Source organism: Equus caballus, chromosome 8 (assembly GCF_041296265.1).
Source record: "Equus caballus isolate H_3958 breed thoroughbred chromosome 8, TB-T2T, whole genome shotgun sequence".
Classification (NCBI taxonomy): Eukaryota; Metazoa; Chordata; class Mammalia; order Perissodactyla; family Equidae; genus Equus; species Equus caballus.
Window position 1 is genome coordinate 62,517,881 of NC_091691.1, and position 22,717 is coordinate 62,540,597.

At 36.4% G+C, this 22,717-nt stretch overlaps 1 long non-coding RNA gene across 1 annotated transcript in view; it reads left to right on the forward strand.

Annotated features, from left to right (window-relative positions):
* The first annotated feature begins 628 nt into the window (after window positions 1-628).
* Window positions 629-22,717, forward strand: part of LOC138915325 (uncharacterized) — a 32,548-nt gene continuing 10,459 nt past the window's right edge. The window contains exon 1 of the long non-coding RNA XR_011421131.1: window positions 629-694. This is a non-coding gene — a long non-coding RNA (uncharacterized lncRNA). The remainder of the gene's footprint in view (window positions 695-22,717) is intronic.

Consider the following 22,717-nt stretch of genomic DNA (forward strand, 5'->3'; position numbering starts at 1 on the left):
TGAATCAGAATTTCTTTGGGAGAGGAGACTGGTTACAAATGTAAATTATTGAGGCCCACCCCCAGAAATTTAAATTTATTAGCTGTGAAAAGGGTCCATGAATCTGAATTTAACAACCTCCCCACTCCTCACACACACACACACACACACACACACACACACACTGCAATATTGTGATTTATAAGAAGTATATATATTTGGTCATTCAGATGACTGAAATATATTTCTCAGACATATTTGGTTTTCATCCTGTTTCTGGCTCACAGCTTCCAAAATCCTTAGAACATGCTGAGCCATAAGAGCAGTGAGAACATCTTTTGTTATAATCTTAGGTCGCTCATACTCAGTTCCTGAAAATGCTTCAGGGCTATAAAGGTGAAACAAGTGTCTTGTTTATGTTAATGAAGGTGACTTTGGACTCCATCCAAGGATGGGGGCTAGTTGCCAGGAGAGCTAGCCATGTGGTTAGAGGATTGGAACTTTCAGTCCTACCCTCCAATTTCCCAGGAGAGGTGGGGGGCTTGAGATTGAATCAATTGCCATTGGTCAATGACTTAGTCAATCATGAAGCCTAATGAAGCCTCCATAAAAACCCAAGAGGAAGCTCATGGGCCTTTTTTTCAGAGACCTTTCACGCTGGGGAACCAGAACATTTTCATGTCCTGCCGTCTTGCCGGGCCCCAAGCTCCATAAGGTCAGAAGTACCTTTGTTCTCAGAAGCTTCTTTGTTTGGGTACCTGGTCCTATGTACCTCTTCATGTGGCTATTGATTCTTTTCCTTTAATATTCTTTGTAATAAATTGGTAATCTAGTGAGTAAATGCATTTTCTTGAGTTCTGTGAGCTGTTCTAGCAAATTAATCAAACCGGAGGTGGGGGTCGTGGGAACCTGATTTACAGCTAGTTGGTGAGAAGTAGAAGTAGCAACCTGGACTTTTGATTGGCGTCCTGAGTTGGAGAGGTTCGTCCAAACGTCCAGTTTACAGTTGGTTGGTCAGAAGCACACGTAATAACCTGGGCTTGTGACTAGCCTCTGCAGTGGAGGGCGGTCATGTGGGACCGAGCCCTTTACTCATAAAATCTGATTCTATCTCCTGGTTGTGAGTGTCAGAATTGAGCTGAATTCTCAGATGCCCTGCTGGCATCTCAGAACTGCCTTTTGGTGTGGGGAAGCCTCCACACACACATTGTAATTGGGTCCAGGAACCCTTTCCCTACACACAGAAATGGTCATTCTGATGCAGGTAATTAATTGGGTAGATAACACTTGAAAAACATCAGTCAAGAAGGAAAACACTGGTAAAAATAAGAATCATTATATTATCTATTGTGGGTTAGCATTTGAACACTTTCGTTATATATATTTTATTTTAAAAGTTATTTTATTGTTAGATAATAAGGTTTAATTATCTATAGATAGTAATATGAAAAAAACTGTAAACTAATAACATTATTACAAAAATACACTAATATAATTAACTTAGGAATTCTAGATCTGCTTTCTAGTAAGATGCTAAAATGGCAGGATAGTTGGCTCCCTTCTCCAAGAGTAACCACAGAGAAACTAGATAGGTAAAACATCAAGAAAAAAAGAAAAGTCTGAAAGTCCTCTAGGGTAATGGAGGAATTGTTTTGCAGTCAAGTGTTTGGGAGGGCATTGATTCTAGACTTTAGCAGGACAGGGTTGACAACTTGGGGTTATTGTGGGAGAGAAAAGTAGAAACAGCATAGCTAGAGTTCTGCTTTTGTTTCTTCCTCACCATTGCCTGGGTAGAGTGTCCGTCCACAGCAGGGGTGATAAAGAATTCTGGTGCAAGTGTCTGCAGGAGGCAGCTCCTGCCAGAGAAATAGAACTTTGGGGTCATCAAATTAGCTAGAGTTCTAAAAATGGAGACTAGTGGAGCATCAATACATGGCACATTTGTTGAATTTTGAAGCAAATGGAGTAGGAGGCAAAGGAGCTATAATGGAAACCAGAGATGAATTGTAGGCAATCTCAGGAAAGAAAGACCTTTCAGGGGAAGTGGCTCCAGTGAATTACCAGGACCAGTGAACTGATGATCTGAAGCCAGTTTTACCAAGGGAGCATTTTACTGCTTTGGGGAGTTGGTGCTATAGGCTGACTGTATACGTTGTTCTGGCTTAGTAGAACAGAGGCCTCTGCAGAGAAAGCTGAGCTTTCAACTAGCACATTGGATTGGAAAGATAAAAGTAGAAAATTGTGGGGTCTCAACGCAGAAGTTGTTTCCTTTTAAACATTTATATAATTCTGAAGCTCTTCAGTGCAGAAAACGAAAAAGTTAAGCCAGAAATCTCTCAAAGGATCACAGATTTTTATGTCATTTTGCAGTGCTGAGAGGACAAAGACTAATAGCAGGAGAAGCCCTGATGAACAGAAGTATACTGTCAGTGAAAAGCCCCAGGTTAGGCCCTAGTGACAGCACAAACCCAGGGTAGCCTACCAAGCCTTTTAACAAATGTCAACCAAGCACCCAACTCTCTCTGCCTAGTATAAAACAGGTAAAATACTCTTGGGGGTATGATAACATCATCAGAAAGAAGCAACAAAAAATTATTAGTTATGCCAAGAGACAAGACAATATGACCAAGCCAAGGAGGAAAAAACAGACTATAATAAAAGATCAAATGTAATCCAGATATTAGAATTAGCAAAGACCTTAAATAATTATAATTAATATACTCGAGAGAATAAAGAAAAGGTTGTAGAAAATATTGAGTTTCATCAGAGACTTGCACAACATGAGGAAAAAATATATAACTGAGATTCCAGAACTTTAAATATAATATCTGAAACTAGAAATTTATTTAATAGATTTAACGGCAGATTAGAAATAGCAGTAGACAGGATTAGCAAACTGAAGGACAGATCAATGGAAACTCTAAAGCACAAAAAGAAACCTATCAAATGTGTAATAAGAGTCCCAGAAGAAAAGAAGAGAGAGAAAGGATCAGAAACAATACTTGAAAAAGTCATAGCTGAACATCTTCAAAAATCTCCAGGAATTCCTACATATAAATTAAAAAATAACCAATCCTAATCATGTCACAGTAAAACTTCTAGATAGCAATGGAAAAAAGAAAATCTGAAAAGCAGCAAAAGGGGGGAAAAGACACATTACCTTCAAAGGAGGAAGAATAGGACTGATGATGGAAGCTGGAACACAATGCAATGACACAGTTAAAGAACTGAGAAGAAAAACAGCCAACCTACAGTTCTTTATCCAATAAAAATATTCTTTAGTATACCTCTATGAAGGTAGAGAAAAAAAGATTTCAGATAAGCAGAAGCTGCTAGAATATGTTGCTTGCAAACCTGCACTAAAAATATAAAGCAATTAAAATTCTAGAGCTCAGCTATGTGAAGATCTTGGACGTCATCAATCCTGTCCTTACAAGACAAAAGCCTAACCTACTGAAAACCAATGACTTTTCTCAGATTCTTTACAGAATTGGGGTCACAGGGCAAACCATCACCCTGAAATCTGGAGACAGAGGTGAATACAGAGAGTAAGAGCTGAGATCTTACCTGGAGCAGAAGCTGCTGGAGCCAAAATCTGTTGGGAACACAAATGGAAATTATGATAAATTTTGGATGCTGAGTGTGGACTAGCTTCAGAGCGAGAAACTCCTGGAAAGCCCCACACTTTCATGAGTTTTTCCTCCAGGAACCCTGGCAGATTCTAATAGTAAAGATCTAAGAAAAATTCTCTCTTGTTTCTGGCATAGGGAGAGGAAAAGTATCCATTTTGAAATATACCCAGAGCATTCTCCATAAAAAAGATCTACTCTCCAAGGGAAAATACTTTACTAGAGCCTTATCCACACAATGATAAAGGGGTCAATTCTCCAAGAAGACATAACAATCTTTAACCTGCATGCGCCTAACAACAGAATGTCAAAATATGTAATACAAAAACTGACAGAACTGCAAGGAGAAACAGAAAAATTCACTATTACAGTTGAGACTTCAACACCCCTTCATCAGTAATTCCAGCAGTGAAAAAATCAGTAGGGATATAGTTGAATTGAACACACTTTCAATTAACTTGGTCTAATTGACATTTGTAGAGTACTCCATCCAACAACAGCATAATACACATTCTTCTCAAGCTCACATGGAATATTGACCACGATAGACCACATCCTGGGACATAAAACACAGCTTGACAAATTTAATAGAATAGTAATGTTTCAAAGTACGTTCTTAGACCACAATGAAATTAAACTAGCAATAAATAACAGAAAAAATAGATTAAAAAAATACTATGGTGGAGATTAAATAATACTTTTCTAAATAACAGGGGGGCCAAAGAAGTCTCAAGTGAAAATTTTAAATGTTTTGAATTAAAGGAAAATGAAAATATAACTTATCAAAATTTGTGGGATGCAGGGGCCGGCCTGGTGGTACAGCAATTAAGTTTGCACATTCTGCTTCGGCTGCCCAGGGTTCGCCAGTTCAGATCCCAGGTGCAGACCTCCGTACCACTTGTCAAGCCATGCTGTGGCAGGTGTCCCACATATAAAGTAGAAGAAGATGAGCATGGATGTTAGGTCAGGGCCAGTCTTCCTCAGCAAAAAGAGGAGGATTGGCAGTGGATGTTAGCTGAGGGCTAATCTTCCTCAAAAAAAAAGTGGGATGCAGAAAAGCAATTCTTAAAGGGAAATTTATAGCATTGAATGCATATATTAGAGAAGAAAAATATATAAAATAAAAAACCTAAGCTTCTACCTTAGGAAATTAGAGAAAGGAAAGCAATGTAAGCCAAGGCAAGGAATTTAAGCCAAAAGCAAACAGAAGAAAAGAAAAATTAGAGCAGAAATCAATAAAATTGAAAACAAGAAATTGATACAACCTATGAAACCAAAACCTGGTTCTTTGAAAAGATCAATAAAATGTATAAACCTCTAGCCAGATTAACCAAGAAAAAAAATTCTTCAGCGTTAGAAAAATGACCCCAAACAGCCACTTAGAAATGGAGAAGGCAATGAAGAGCAATGAAATAGGTGGATACTTATAAAAGTAAAGACTGTACAAAATAATAATAGTATTGAATTGTGAAATTTAAAATACATGCATAATTAACATGCATGACAACAGTAGGGCAAATGATGAGAGGTGGGTAAATAGAATTCAAGTGTTCTAAGATATAGTATTATCAGGGAATTAATAAAATTAATAATTTTATTATCTGCATTAAATTGTATATCTATTTTCTAAAGTAGAGATCTCTAAAATAACCATTAAAAGAATAGTAAAAGAATGTATAACCAGTTAAAGATGGAAAAATAAAATAAAATATTTTATTAATTCAAAGAAAGACAGGAAAGGATAGAAAAAGGAACATAAAGAGGTCTGTCACATGTAAAGCAAATTGCAAAATGGTAGATATTGACTGAAGCACACCAATAATTAAATTTAAGTGAAACAAATATTTCAATAAAAGAGTAAGAATAGCAGACTCAATTTTAACAAAATAACATGGCAATTAGAAGTGATACATCATAAATTCTATGACACAGAACATTTGAAAGTAAAGGCATGAGAAGCATTACCAGAATTACTTGGGGACATTTGATAATGATAAGGAGACAATGCATCAGATAGACAAAAAAAAATCCTGTCTATGTGTGCACAATTACATATTTAAATATGCATCAAACAAAACCTAACAAAACTAAATGGTGCTCTAAACAAATCTACAACCATATTGGAAGATTTAAATACGCCTCCTTCAATAGCTAATAGAACAACGTAAGAGTCATCCCTCTTAATTTTTCTACTCAAAAGACAAAACTTGAAACCCTAATGAGAAAAGTTTTCCCAAATGAAGAGTGATTATTTGTGGTTTTCTGACGTTTGGACCTCTGCAATCACAGACCATATCTTTTCTACTCCCTTGGAACTTACAGGGCTTTATAATATGAGATCTGACCTACCATACTCATTATCTGACAGGATATCTGATACCTCCCAGAGGAAATTTCCTCACACAATGAAATAACAAGATATTTGAGAACAACTATTTGCAAAGAAAAAGAATGTACGACATAAAAGTACTTCAGAAATAGAAGCTTTAGAACAAACAAATCAAAAATTTTAAATAAATCTAACAAATTAAGTATATTAAAAGATAAGATATCTTTAATATAAACTAGAATACAAACACATTAAAAGAACAAACAGGAAAAACAATTTGAAAATCAGATAGCTGATATAAAGGGCACAATGGTTATACTGATATGAATTGATATAACTGAGGGAGAAATTAGGAATTGGAAGACCTGGTTGAGCAACTACCCAGAAGGAAGAAGTAAAAGATAAAGAAAAAGAAAAAAAAGTTAAATATTGAGATATGAAAAAATAATAAAAATAGAATTAAAAAATTATGAATAATAGAACCCCAAGAAGGAGAGCATAACAGAAATTGAAAGGAGAAAATTTCTTTTTTTAAATAATGGAGAAACATTTCCTGGAATTAGAAAATAAATGAAACAATTCATATTGCAAGAGTTCCTGGAGTATTAAAGAAGAGAAATTAGTGGGAAAAAACACCTGGGAATTAAGTATATCAAAGACAACAAGAAACCTCTAAAAGCTTCATATAGGAGCAGATCAAGGAAAGTGATCAGATCAACAACACATTTTTCAACAACATCACTGGAAGCAGTATGAAGATGGAATAGTATTTTTTTTTAAAGATTTTATTTTTTTCCTTTTTCTCCCCAAGGTCCCCTGGTACATAGTTGTATATTCTTCGTTGTGGGTCCTTCTAGTTGTGGCATGTGGGACGCTGCCTCAGCATGGTTTGATGACCAGTGCCATGTCCACGCCCAGGATTCGAACCAATGAAACACTGGGGCCGCCTGCAGCAGAGCGCGCGAACTCAACCTCTCAGCCACGGGGCCAGCCCCTGGAATAGTATTTTGAAGATATCGAAGGAAAGAAATTTGGACATGGATGCTTAGACCCAACCAGACTAATTCAAATATTACAGCATGACAAAAAGGATTCACATGAATTCAAATCCTTAGCTTTTCCCCAAAAATACTCACTGAGAAGAGTTTCAGATATTTTTTTAATAGCATTTAATAAAAAACATTTTTATTTTTCAATAAATATATGAGATGCTACAAGAAATATGAAAAAGAGATTAAGCATGTCAATAAAGCTTGTTTTCTTTAAAAACACAGTGAACTTCAGAGAAAAGAAAATATATACATCTTACCCAGAATTAAAATCTAGATTACAAACTGAAAAGGAAGAAGGGAGCATGTGGCAGAGTGAAGGGAAAGTATTGTAAATCTATCATCTTGTTCAAGCTGAGAGATACAGACAACAGTTGAAGACAATAAGTAAAAAAAGTTTTAAAATAGACATAGAAAACATGGAATAAGATAATAAACCAAAATATTAGAATTAGTTACAAATACATTATGAAATAAACTAAACGTAAATTTTCTAAACTCACTATTCAAACCACCTTTTCAGATTGGATTAAAAAAGAGCAAAATCAGGGGCAAGCTCAGTGACGTAAAGTGCTTAAGTTCGCGTGCTCCGCTTAGGCAGCCCTGGGTTCTCAGATTCAGATCCCAGGCTGGCCAGGCACTGCTCATCAAGCCACACTGTGGTGGCATCCCACATAAAATAGAGGAAGATTGGCACAGATGTTAGCTCAGCAACAATCTTCTTCAAGCAAAAAGAGGAAGATTGGCAATAGATGTTAGCTCAGGGCCAGTCTTCCTCATACACATACACCCCCACTCCCTCACATATACACACATGAAGAGCAAAGTCAAGATACATATCATTTACAAGAGAGAGTTCTAAAGAATAAAGGCATGCAAAGACTGAGACTTAAAAATTTGAAAGCATTCTATCAGACGAATGTAAGCAACCAAAAGAAATCTGGTTTAGGTAAATGGCTATTAGAAAATTGTACTTAAAACCTACTGACATATACAACCAATGTATAACTTATCTTGGTATGTCCCACTATGGCCCCATCTTCTTGCCCAGACACGTTTCTGATCTGTGACACAGGGAAGGGTGACCAAAACAGTGGCAGGCAGTCTGACGGAGCAGAGCAGAGGTAGCTGGAAATCTGCAAGACATTGTAATGAAGAGGAGGGAACTGTGCAGAAAAAGGACCCCAGAAACCCTCAAGTCTGTTCAAAGAATGATCAAGAAGGTGTAAGCTGAATATTTCACAAAGCTCACACAGAGCTGGACACGTGTATTCCAATCAGTCAGAATAGAGAATCTGTGCAGAACACCCGAGGCATTCAGAAGAGGCCCCTGCAAGGGCATATATCAGTAGAGGGCTAAATTTCAGAGGAAAAGCACTATAAATGCACAATAAAAGTCTTAAAAACAAGCTTCCAATGAAAAAATAGAAAATCTGAATAGCCCTATGTCGCTTTAAAAAATTGAGTTTACAGGTGAAAAGCCTTTCACAAGAAGACTCTGTAGATGGTTTCAGTGATAAATTCTACAAAACATTTCATGAGGAATAATACCATTCTTATACAAAACCTTTCAGAAATTAGAGGAAGGAGGAACACATGCCAACTCACTTAATGAGAAAGCATTGCCCTGATACAAAAACTAGAAAACTATATTACAAAAGTAAAAGTTAACTTACAGGCCAATTGCCTTGATTGATATTTAAAGATCACTGCCCCAAAACAATATTTTATATTGTTTCTTTGCTAAATATCCAGATTTGATGTCCTCAGGGCAATGCACCATTGTAAGATTCTGGGTGGGTGAAGGGCAGGTGAGAAAGAAAAATCAACATGATTTTAGGAAATGGCATATATGGAAGTTCATGATCAGGAAATTGATATCTTTAAAATTTGTGTTACCTCTGATGTACTAATCTTGTAATGCTAAGCTGGATTGCTAATAATATTTTCCAAGTATCTGCTCTGTTGCCTGAACGGGATTTAAACAGAGGGGTAGACCTAGTCTCCTAGAACTCTACTCTGCTCTGCCTTTTATTTAGTTTATAATTGTGTTTTATCGACCTTTCATTTCAACTAGATTGTTTTTATTCACCAGCATAATTATCCCCAAGAAAATTTGACTTAAGAAATCTCCATTATAATTTTTTCTTCAAATATTTATTGTAGTCGTGGTTAGTTCCCTTAGGCATGAGCATTCTGTCCCCTTCTGATGAGCCGACTATCTGATCGTGTTGTTAGAATCTTGTAGCATCTGCCTCTGATAAAAGTTTCATGCAAAGTACTTACCACAGTTCTTTAAGGATAGGGAAGTGGGACTTTACCAATTCAAAAAGAATAGGTTGTTTAGTATTTTTATGCTTGCCTGCTAATAAATAGTTAATTGTGGCTTAATTTGTCTGAAAATTGATTTTATTATAGCATACAATCTAGGAGAAAATTGTTGGGGAGGTCCCTAGAGCCCTCACCTACCTCAGATGGTTGAAGAATTCAATGATAGGTGGACAAACGGGCTTGGATCAGCTCAAGTGACAAGAAGACCTCTTTAACATGAGGGTTACGAAATCTTACTTCTTACCCCTTTCTTCCTTCTCCCTTGTATTTCTTCTCTCTTCCCATAAGACAGATATTCTAATATATGCATATAGAAATTCCAATGTACTTAATCCCCCTTCAATAGGTTCTTAATGATTTTTTCAGCTGTAACAACTTCCTGAAAAATATGGCACTTTGATCATTCAAAGCTGGAGCACCTCTTCCGGCAATGCTACAGTGGCCTAAAAAATGTACCAACATTTTTAAATAATTTAAATTTTAAAATATTTAAGCATGAGGAAAATCAATTTTTAAATGTTGGTTAATCGCATTGATTTTTCAGTACCTCACGCATAGCGATTCTTTTCCTTCAAGTAGAAATCAAGTTCATTTCTTTACATAAAAGCACACACTACATCTATTTCTTCTTTGAAACTGCAACCTTAGCTGCCAGCTAAGTTCCTTGGGGGTTTTAAAAACATCAATCAGTTTCACAGCAGGAGCGAAAGCACTTTCTGAGAGAACAACCTCAGCTTAAAGAAGAATAGGCTTTGTCATTTTTTGAAGGCATACGTTGAGTTAAATTTAAGAAATTGCAAGAAACAGCTTTTCACTCACATCTGACTTTATTTGAGGAGAAAAAAAACCAGATTAGGCAAAGTGACTAAACACTTTTCATTCCCAGTTATGTCTCGGGACTGCGAACAGTGAACTCTGGTGATAGCCACTGGGAAGATTGGGCCTGGGGGCATGCCACTCCAATCCTACAGAAAAAGACTTCGTGTCACAATGCTAAGACAAAAGTACTTTATGATTCCTACTTCTCCCTGAGTGGAAACGTATTTCAGCCTCAGGTTGGACTCTTGACAGAAAAGGACCTCTAAAAATCTCAAGTGAAAGCACTGGCTTTTAGTTTATACAACTTGTGTTTTACTTACCTTTCACTTGAACGAGATCGTTTTTACTCACAAATATAATAAACACACACAAGATCTCCATTATAATTTTATCTTTAAATATTTATTACAGTTATCATTAGTTTGTTTAGGCAGAATGTGGTAGTGACTCAATTGTATCTTCTTGGTATTTTAAAGGAAAATAGAGTTTTTTAAAAGAAGGATGATAATTTGACATATCTAATAAAGCTTGGTTCAGAGTAACTTGGTTTTTACCAGTATTTTAAATAGGATGACTTGCTTCGCTATGTCATTGTCACAATATTTTGAGCAATATGCAGAAGAATCAAGGGGACACTTTTAGTCAATTAAGATAAATGTAAAAATGTGCTATTGAATAAAGCTTGTTCATTTTTTACTGTTTTTTCTTTCACAGCTATGAAAGAAACTACCATGCTATATAACAACTGAGCTATTGCTGTTTCAAAAGTTTATAAATCTGTGTGCAAAAATGCATTCATTTGTGTGGCTAAAATACGAAATAATTATTTGATAATTAACATTTAATTTCACCCAGAGTTGTTTTAAATAAACCACAGATAATTACCTCTGAAAAACCTGTAACACTTAGAAGCAAAGAAGAATGCTTTATTTCTTCTGTAATTTTAACTAGCTTTTATGTCTGAAAATGGGGAAAACAGCACCAATTGTGAAGATAGGTTAATGTTAATAAAATCATTTGAAACCCTCATTTTTAGGTTTATTGTATAAATATAAACGTATGACTAATGAGAACTCGTGTACTTTGAAAGAACAACTTGAGACTTTCCATTCTTTCTTGCAGATGTGTGCTCATGTTATTTGTCTTGCATTATTTGTTCTGACTGGCTCTGGTCTTTGAAATTATCCATTTTATCCAGAATTTATTTGTGAGAATTATCTTTAAAATTCAAATGTGCTATTATTGCTGTCATTTATTTAAATAGTTTACTTTTTCCATTAACAAGGAAAATATTGACTGAATTGGAAATAAAATAGCCTGATGATGAGTGGAGAGCCAGTGGGGAAGGGCAGCAGGAAGTGTGAACACTGTCAAGGAGGAGAAAGCATTAGTTGAGCATCGATACGAAACAGTTCAGGCCACTTGATTTTTAACCCTCACAGATACGTTGTCAGGTAATTATCATTTTCCAGTTTTTACAAAATAAGGGAACTGGAGATCAAGATTAATTAACTTGCCCAGATCAGTTCATCAATGCAGAGCTATGGCATGCAAAGCCAGGTCCGGCTGACTCCGAGGCCTATGAGATGACTAAATACAATGCTTTGATCCTTCTGCAGAGTCCTGTAGAGCTGATCAAGGACAATCTCCAGAAGAAATTGTGAAGGGGACAAAACTTTGATTTAATGTCTCAAGGATTTTTAATGCTTCATTTCCTATACCATGTCCCACATGCAGACATAGCCATTCTCACATTCACCCCAGGAGCCATCAGTAATGCGTTCCCAGTCCCTCCCACTTCTTCCTGCCCTGTTTTTCACTATTCATTCATCTAACTGGTCATTCATTCATGTATGCATTCATTCACGAAATACTCAGTGTTTACTATGTGCTAGGCACTGTTTTGGCCCTGAGACTACAAGTGAACCAGAGGAACCCATCCTTGTCTTCGTGGAATTACCATCTAATAGCATGTGAGAACAACCGTATGGAGATACTCTAATTGCACAAATAATAAATTACAATCACCCCCATTCTCCGCATCTCCATCATTAACTCCAGTCAATGTTATCTCTCAGGAAATCATCTGAAAACTCAAGTAAAATGTAAATCTGTGCATTGTATCCTGCCACATTCTCACAAGAGTCCAGATACCAATTGAAAGGTGCCAAGGGGAAGGGGGAAGGAGAACACATGACGAGTCTCTAGAATAGGACAAGAAAGGCCGTACTAATCAATGGAGCAAAAAGAGATGGAAAATGCACAGCTGAAAGAAAAACGCAGGTGTAGAGAGAACCTAGAGAAGTGGATTACGGAGAGTCCTGATTTGCAAAATGAGCTGTGTACCATCTGTCTCTCTGCAAGACTCTAAGCCCCTTGAAAGAGGAAGTGGGCCTTATTTACTATTTATTTGTGCATCGTCGCTGTGTCACCTAGCATTCTGTTTGCACAGAGTATGTATTCTTTAATATTTGTTGAATGAAGAACAAGGAAGGGAGAAACCCAAGGTATTGGCCTAATCTGACTTAGTAATATTAAATACTAGTGATAACTTAACGGCAAGTTGTTAAGTACATATAACTCCATGCCTTCTGAATCCCACCGGACAAGTGAGTTGAGGGATCTGCTTGTGGCTTTCAATTCTTTGGCCCATTTTCTGTGATAATCATAAAGTCCATGTATTAGCCTGTGCTAAGACATTTTAGCTGTGGACTCAGCTGAGGACCATGAATGTCTATAATGTGTAATTTTCCTAAAGCCTATGATTGACACAGTAGTCTCTTGATTTACCCTCATCCCTCAAACCGTCCATGTGTCCAGCTGGATATTGTGCATTTAAATCAGGCTGACCCACTCAAGGGCCTGTTGGAAGTAATCCCTTTGGTATGCTTCTCTTTCCAACAGCCCCTTCCCTGCACCAATCCAGCGCCCCCCTGATTTCTGACATTTTGATTTGGTCTCTTGTATCTAGCCCCATGCTCAAACATTCCTCAGGACAGAATTCAATTCTCATCCGTGGACCTCAGTACTCTCTAGGTCAGTGCTTGAGATCGCCTTTCAGTTCTTCCTGCTCTTGGTTGGCTTGGATAACCATTCATGTAACCCAACCCCTCTTCCCGGAACTGCATTTCAGCCAGCGTGACCTGATATCCTGCTCAGGCCTACTCTAACTCCTCGGGAAGAGGAATTAAACTCTCACGTGCCTAGGACTCTGAATTTCCTGCCTACGTGGATGAACAGCTTGAAGCTTGAATTTAGGTTGGATTCCACAGTTGAACTCTCTCACCATGGATTAAGCTCATCCCTGCCTTTGTACTCAAATGCACACTTTGTTATCTTTTCACCCCTTTTTCTCCTCAGGTTTGGCTTATCCATTAGGTCAGCTTGGAAACAGGTGTCTTACTTTTCTCAGAATTTTTCACCACCATGGAGTCCTTCTGCTTCTTAAACTCTATGCCTTAACATCCTATGAAAATATCTGCAAAACCAATTAACTCTCAAATTGGGTAGAATATAGTTGGCCAATAGGATTTGCTATGCCTAAGACTTTCACGCTTCCCTCGTCTATCTAGCATTATTCAAGGAAACCTCAAATCATCCAGAACAACACCACCTTTAGACTATCTCTCAATTCTGAAGAGTCAACCCAACCCTCCCAGGAAAAATCTAGCAAAAGCTGTGGAGTAGGTTTTACCATTTTAGAAAAATATGAAGATGAGGCTTCAGCCCTAGAAAAGTGCCTGAGTACTGGAGGAAATACTAGAAGCCCGTGCTGCCTCTTCTCTCAGATGGTGTCCTGGGATTCTCGGATTTAAAAAGAACATAGCAGAAATGCCAGAAATGATCTCTTTCATGACTCTGAGTATTTGTGAGTCGAATGTTGGCCTGAATGTCTCTACACATCTTCGTTATCACTTTCTCTCCGAGTGTTCAGGAAATGGAAAAGAATTGACTCAGTTCAGCTGTCACTTATATCAGTGAGGCTAGTACACATTTATCCTGGTGCAAAAAGGTCTTCTAGTTCCAAGTGGCACTAGAATTAAGATATCTGAATACTTGCTTACCTGAAGGAATTGTTTCAATTTAAGACATATTTGCTTAAAAGAAAAAATAATAGATACAAGTAAGTTTATCCATGGGAATCTTTTATTTTGAATTCCACAATATTCTTGTGCCAGAGCATGTGACCATTTCTTCAATATATATCTAAATACATATATTTCTTTATTGCCTAAGGGGAATGTCATGTCTCTTTTTCCATTGAATAAATGCATATTTAGTTGTGTTTATAGGAGAATAGAAGAACATTTGGGCAGAAAAAAAGGAGGGTACTCAAGGGCAAGTGTGACTTTCTGACCTGAGATTTATGGTCTCTCCTTGATTTGGTGACAGTTATGCACGTAAATCTTTGTGCACTAAGAAGCGAATCTGTTCCCTATGCTCTGTGTTAGGTGGGGGAAAAGAGAGCTCAGCAAGAACAGATGTGACCATTCGTTACCCAATGAAAACAAGTAATTGCCATGGCAACTAGAGAATATCATGTGGGACACAAACTGACCTCTAAGACTCAGAGTGCTTTATGCCATAGGAATTGCATCTGTATACTCTCTGCTTGCGATGTAGATTTCCTTCCTATGTGAGAGTACTACAGTGTTAAAATAATTTCGTTCTTTCTCCCTGTAATACCCTTGAGTTTTATTTTGATCCAAAATTGAATAAACAGGAAAGAAAGTATAGTCCTTGATGTTAGAACTACAAAATGTACTATTAAGAGAGGAAAATAAATGGTGAACTACCATGAAAAGATGAAAGGATTCCTACTTACAAACAGCTCAGGGAATAAAAAGCTCAGGTTATGTTTGAGCTGTCCCTCAAAATAGCTACACACTGACCCAAAGCTGTATCCTTAGTCCTATTTGTTTAATCCCCGTACCAACCGCAGGTTCTTTCAGGTGGAAAAGTAATGACAAAACTGAATGGATAAATTAATTCCTGGAACAAATGGATGTGTATGTATAACGTAGATACATTAAAGGTAAAAGTAAGTAATTAAGCATTTACAACGTTTAGTACTTCTCTAGTTACAAGAATTTGTTGTAAGCATATGGCTCAAACAGGATAATTATAGTGTGATTACTCTGGGGTTAGCAATCACCAAATTACAAACAATACCCAAAACTTAACTTTTGTGTGCGGAAAGCTGGGATTAGTTCAGCCTTCACTGGCGAATTTCTCTGAATGTGAGAACAGTTTTCTAGGAGTTAAAATTGGTAAAACTTCTGCAAGTTAGATTCATTTCCATTCCCTGCCACCTGCTGAGTGGAGTCCCCAGGAAGAGCAGCGTGTGTGGTGGATGTGCGGGCTTGCCCTTCTCTTTAACTCACTGGTTTAAAGAGGCTAATTTAATCATGTTCTTACCTTCCTGCATTACAAAGGAAGTTGCTATTATCTAAAATCTGAGTACTGACTGCCTAATGTTACTCATTGCTGGAAGGAAAGGAAACATGCTAGTTAGGAATACTGTTAACTTTAATTCTGAAAAGCGAAATACATCTATTTGCTCCTGGAGCTGCTTTGATTGTGGTTCAGTAGAAATGGCCCTGAATTAGAGTAAATAGCTATTGATTCTGGCTGCATGTCCTCCGTGGGTACTGGGTCTCAGCCACAACATTCTTTGGATTTTTAGCTCTATCATGTGTAAAGCAAGAAAAAGATTATTTCCAAGGGTCCTTTCAATGCCAAAATGTAGCAACTTTGTGAAACTAGTCTTTAATCAGTGACATATAGTTCCATATCTTTTAAGAATTCAAAGTTCATTGATGTCATTCACCAGAGAAGCAAAATAATTATAATGTATTCCTAATAAGGTCATTCTTTCAAATACATTTTTTCCTAAAAATTAAAATACTACTTCTCAACCTGAAAGGTAAAATGGAATTATAAGTCAAGGTGAATTGGATCATGAATTATTGATATCATATTTTCATGGTCAATCAGAAGGGATATTATAATCTATATTTTTAATAATTAAAAACAAGTCATATATATAAAATACCATAACCAATGTTAAAAAGATAAGCAACATACTAAAAAATATTTGCAATATAGTAAACAAAGATATTGTTTAAATCTAGAATGTATGAAGAATTCCTGCAGATAAATAAGAAAAGACAAAAGATGCAATAAAACATAAATAAGAGATATGAACAGATAATTTACAAAAGAGAAAGTCTGAACATCAGAAAAAGTGCAACTAAGCATAATGAAATCTCCCACTCATTGTGTTGACAAATGTTAAATCTCTGACATCATTATGTACTGGTCAGTAAGGAAACTGAAACTTGATTCACACCTGATGGGAGTGTACATTGGTATAACCGCTTTGTTCAATGCTTTAACAGAATCTAGCAACATTGAAAATATCCATACCTTACAACCCAACAATTTTCACTATCTACCCTAACAGAAAAATATCTCCCACATGGTCATAAAGAGACATATACAGTACAAAATCGTTCACTCTAAAATTGTTTATAACAGCAAAAAGATGGCTGTCAGGACAGAAATGGGTTAAAAAAATGTAGATGATTAGCAGAATGGAATAGTGTACAGTAGTAAATTAAATAAAGTTGGTCCCTACATCGGCAAGGATGAATTTTTTAAAAGCCAGTAGCAGAATGACTGAGCAACATGTCATCTATATAAAAATCTTAAAGCACCTACAAATAGTATTTTATTCACAGCTGCATACATACGTGGGTGAAAATATAAAATAAGAGCTGATAGAACTTAGATCAAATTCATAGTAATGAAAAGTGGAAGGAGGGGAATGGTGGACAGTGGAAACTTTTTCCTTTTTTTTTAAATGGGAATTTTACTTATAATTTTTCTTTAAAATTTATGAAGCAAATAACACAGAATGCTAGTGCTGATTAATTCCTGTACATGCATGTAGTTGTTTATGATACTTCTGAGCACTTTTCTTTATTTTTAATTTTTCCAAAACTTATTTTAGAAACATGTGATTTATTAGTACACTTAAGTACTTTTATCCTTCAGAGTAAGTATAAATATTTAGGACTCTACAAAGATATTTAACTGAGTCAGTCATAGAATCTATAATTACATTTTTTGGTATTTGTTGATACTATTATTTTCTAATCATACAAGGGATAGTAAAAACTAAAATGACCACACTGCCCCTTTACTTAATTTAGTATAGGATAGAATGACTTCATTCAACAACATTGATGAGCTTAACAGATTAAACATAATCTGAGGATACAAATCAAAGAATGTCAAGAAAGTGTCTTCGAATTCTCAACTCCACTGACATGGGAAAGATGCTGTCGGATCGCCTTCTACATATTTGCACATTAGAAGAGAACTTACAAACTGAGGGACCAGACCAGAGAATTAGTGGTCTGATAAATGAACATTTCACATTTTTATTGTATTTGAAACTCAAAGAACTGACAGATTAGGGCGTTGGCTTGCTTAACATAACTGAAAGACTCTAAATTAAGAATATTTAAAAGCATTATATGTCACAAGTGAGTGGGATTGCAGATTTTGCTGAAGTGTGATGGATACCGGCCCGGTCCTTCACTGTGATTACTCAGCTAGGGGAAGAGTAAAGCCGAGTTCTGTGAACTTAAAGTCCAGCACAAAAGAATCCCCAGGGATATGTGACATTTACATTGTCTAAGAAAATGTAGAGAGAAATATTGTGATCCTGTGTAGGATATTCAGACATTAAAACAGCAGATTTTAAAAGTTTTAATTCAGATATCAGACCACTGCAAATTACAGCGTTTCCTGGATGCTATGCCCTTCAAAATAATCTGAATAGTGTCTCTTAAAGAAACAAGGAAAAAATTACCTGTACTTTGTAAAGAATGATAAATGAAATGATGCAAGGTGGGTGGAAGCCCATTAGAGGATAGTTTACAAGCTTTCTGGCTTTGAGAATTTACCATCAAAAAGTTATAAACGACTGAGCAAGCAAGGGGGAAAAAAGTCGAGCAGATCTAATTCTCAATAGGGCAAGGTTTTTACTTTCCTGATTATCTGAAACCAGAACCAATAATCTTGTTATTTTTTACGTCAGTAAGTGTTTCTCTGAAGAGGAGTAGTCCATTTACAAAAAGTGTACTTATCTGTGAAGGAGCTTATTTTCAAATATGGATCTTAAAAGAGTAAATATAAGGTTTCCATAATTGGAGCCAGCCAGTGCGTGACAAAGGAACCAGGGATAAATCTAGGAAAGCGAAGTGGGAGAGTCAGAACAAGAGAGAAGGGGGAAATAAAAATTAAATTGGGATAAAATAGAGGTGGTTTGGGAAAGAATTTAAGCAGGGAAGAAAGAAGAAAAATATCCAGGAAAAGAGAAAGGGGAAAAGACCTAGTAAATCTGGGTGTTGTTGACTTTATAAGCAATTATGAAAACTGGCTTCCCTTAAATGGGTGCAGCTAATTTTTCAGGAGGACCCTGATCTTCAGATACTCACACATACAGCAAAACACTTTTCTTCAAATTAATTTCCAGAATCCTGGGAGCTAGCGAGTTATACCACATTCTGAAGAAAAGGAAAGAGAGGATTTCACTGTTCATTTTAGGACTTAAATTTAGCCTCAAGAGACCCCTCACATAAAAGTGTTAGGCCAGAGACTCCAGCAGAAATTTCTGGAAGGATTCCCCTCACCCTCTATTAGCTATGAAATAAACACCTCTCTAAAACCCCTGAAATTCAAATCTACTTGTGCTGTGTTTAAAGTAGGATTAAATGTAGTTGAAGTGGTTCAGAAGTCTTGGAGGATTCAGGTAACTTTCTCACAATAGAATGGGTTCATCCTGGAAGTACTCAATCATAGAGTTAACAGCTAAAAGGCAGATAGCATTTGAAGATTTTCATCAATATAGGAGAAAAAAATCAGGAAAAAAATCCTTCCAGATAAGGAAAGCACATCAAAAAAATTGTTTCCTATACCTTTTTCTAAAATTAGATTCAGTAACCTGATGGGGGATAAAAAACCCCACGGGGGGAAAATCCTTCCATATTAAAGGTCATTGTTCTAAGACAGTGATTTTTCAAACTTAAGCTGTATCAGTATCACCTGGAGAGCTGATTAAAACAAAATCCTGGGTCTAATTCAGAATTGCTAATTCAGTAGATATCAGGTAGGGCCAAGAATCTGTTCTCATGTGCTGTTGCTCTTGCTCTGGGGACATCACTTTGAAAACCATCGATGTGTGGGATGCACATAGTTAAACACTCCCAATTTTGTTATGGAAATTCTAAGAATTTTACCTATTTTAACAGAATTTTGGTTTTTCTCTTTCCAGCCTTCCACTTTTTGGTGATGGTGGTACAGGGTACTAGGGGGACACCTAGACAGACGGGACTACAGGATGAGAGGAGAAGGATAATTTATCCTCACTGAAGGATATTTCCCAATATTTCAACACGAAACAGCCCTCAGAGGTCAAGGGCATATTCTCTTAGAACAGATTTATTCACCAGACCCTCCAGGAAGAAACTTACCAGAAAACCATTAGGAATTGCCACAGATCATCATCACACATGACCATTCAGGCGCAACAGATTCAGTTTTTAAGAATTTGTGAGTTTAAGGAGCATAGTTCCAGTTCACACAGAGTTATAATTTAGAAAAATGTTCCAGAGTGCTCTGACATTAAAGTAAAACATGTTGAAAATATCAACTCCAGAGAAAAATCTAAAGTAATCTCTATTCCAACCACAGCAAAAAATTTATTGATCTGTATGAAGAGAAAGGACAAGAAACATGAGACCCCAAAAATGGATGTCAAGTGGGTAAGCGGTTAGATGTTTATTACCTCAAAGCAATACTTCAAATGCCTCTTCTTAAGACATGTATCATTGTTACTTGCGTTTGAGTCCTTCTTACAGCTAGACTGTAGACCCCTTGAGAACAGAGAGCATGCCTAACTTGTCTAATATTTTTCCATGACCATAACTAAATTCTGATTTTTGAGAGGGAAAATCTATTTGTGAAACGCAAGAAAGATCTCCTTTACTCACTGAAACTCAAAGTATAGATTGGAGCTGTGTAGGCTATCATATTTTCCGTAGCACAAATGCTCACTAAATTCTTAGCTGCCTCATTACTTCAGACCTCTACTTCAGAGAGTTTTCTGGTAAAACTAAGGGTAGGAAGTATTCGTCTCTGTATTTTTACATTCTGCTGATCTTAAACAGGTTATGGATTAGGTGAAAATATCAAGTGACCCAGGTAAGGTACAAAAGCTAATCTAAATCCAAAAGCATATGCTCCACAAGCCCTTCTCCAAATGCTATATCAGAGCTTGGAGATTCATGGCAGCTTCCAGCCAGTGATGCGCTGGGGCTGAATCATATTAGCCCATGAGAGCTGATGGTACACATCCCTTCCCCACTCTGCATTCAGTGACAGCCATATTGGAAGTTTGAAATAGGCCATGATGAGAATATTTACAGAACAGAGTTGGCAAATCCTACAAATTGGGACTTCTGGTTTTCTGGAGAGCCCATCGTGGAAGCACACTATTGCTTCCAAGTCAACACAATTGTACAGCATGTGTTTGTGGCGAGTCAACAGGTTTCTGGACTGATTGTCCAGAGTGTGTCGCTGTTTCTTGTCTGTGTTCAAAAGGGTTCATAATATTTGGTGAAAGTGCATATGCACTCCAACTAATGCACTGCTGTGGCCTGTGCAGGCAGAGAACTTTAAGAAATATCAGGGAAACTCTCTCCTCAAACATTTGTCAATTCTGCAAAGGGCTCGTGGACTACCTAAGTTAAAGAGGCCAATACCAGATGTTTGCTTTCTGCATGCAGCAACAGTTTATCACCAGACCCTTGAATGAATCAACTTTATTTTACAAAGAAGCACTTTACTTATTTTATAGGATAACCTCAGCAATATGATCTTACGTCCTTTAACCTCTCTTAGAGCTTTTGTTTTCTTATCTTTAAAACAGAGAAGAAAATCCCTTCTTTGTTTATCTTAAAAGTTTGTTGTAAGAATCGAGAGATAGAAGCGGATCAAGAGGTAAAAACTTCCAGTTATCAAATAAACAAGTCATGGGGATGTAATGTACAGCATAGGGAGTACAGACAGAAATACTGTAATAACCTTGTATGGTGACATGGTAGCTAGATAGGGTGGCGATCATTTTGTAACGTACAAAAATATTAAATCACTTTGTTGTACACCTGAAACTAATATAATATTCTATGTCAATTTTACTTCAACTAAAAAATAAATAAAAATTAAAAAAGAATCAAATATGTGAAAGTGCTATGTAAACTTTGAATATGTAAATATTTAGTGTGAAAGGCATTTCTTAGAAGTAGTAAAGATAGCCACGCAATTTTACGCTATTTTTCTCATTTCTGATTCATATTTTGAAAATAACACATGTATCCCTATAGATAAGTTAAAAAATGCAAATTTTTCTATTTTAAGATACTATTTGGATACATTCATTTTTGAGGTTATACAACAACATCGTATACTCTTCATGTATGATTTAAAGAAATTACTGAAATCCTCCCAGATCAAAACAGCAATAGATAAAATAAATCTATCAATATAATATTCAGGGAGATAAGACATAGAAGGAAGTGGTTAATGTCAGCCGTTTACATTCTCATTTGAAGGATTTCAAAATACTCTGTCAACAATAAAATTACTCCCACCTTACAGTATTCATTGTATTTCTCTTCCAGCCTGCCTCATTTAATGAAATAAGCCACTTACTTAACTTCCTGGTGCACTTCATTAAATTAACTCTAAAATGTCTTGTTAGAGGTAATTTAGCCAAGAAAAAGCTCAATATTGTATTCATTAACATCCATTTAGTCAAAGAGACTGTGGTGGATTTACCCATAGACTAGTCCAGAATGTGTAGAAGAACTTCAAAGACAGAGCAGTAAATTGATTAGGGGATGAGGCAAAGAAATTTGTTTTTAAAACCTGAATCACCTGGCCAATTAGCATAAAATCAGCCTGTGGCTAGGACTATTGCAATCAAATGATTCTCGGTTCAACCTGCCAAAAGACCATTTTGCCTAAGGCACAGTATCTTAAATAATGGAAGTGTCTGTTTTCTTTAAAACTACCACATGGATGATTCTATACGAAAGACATAATTAAGACAAGGAAGTTTCAGAAATGAAGTGAATAATTGCTCTAACGCTTTTAGCTCAAGACAGTCACTCTGAAGCCATCCACAGTCCTTTATATATTAGGGATACCTGCCCTTTAACTGTGCTGTAAATTGTAAATTTGTCTCCAGTTTGTCACTTGTCTTTAGATTGCCTTATTGTGTTTTTGTCCTACAAAGGTTGTTTTTTGGCTAAATATAGTAGAATTTACCAATTTTTCAATATTACATCTGGATTTTGAGTCATATTTAGAAAGCCTTTTCTATACCCAGGTTATTGGGGAACTTACACATATTTCCTTTTACTACGTGTATGTGTTTTTCATATTTAGGTCCCTGACCCATTTGGAGTTTTTGTCTTACAGATGGTTTGTGATATGTGTCTTCATCT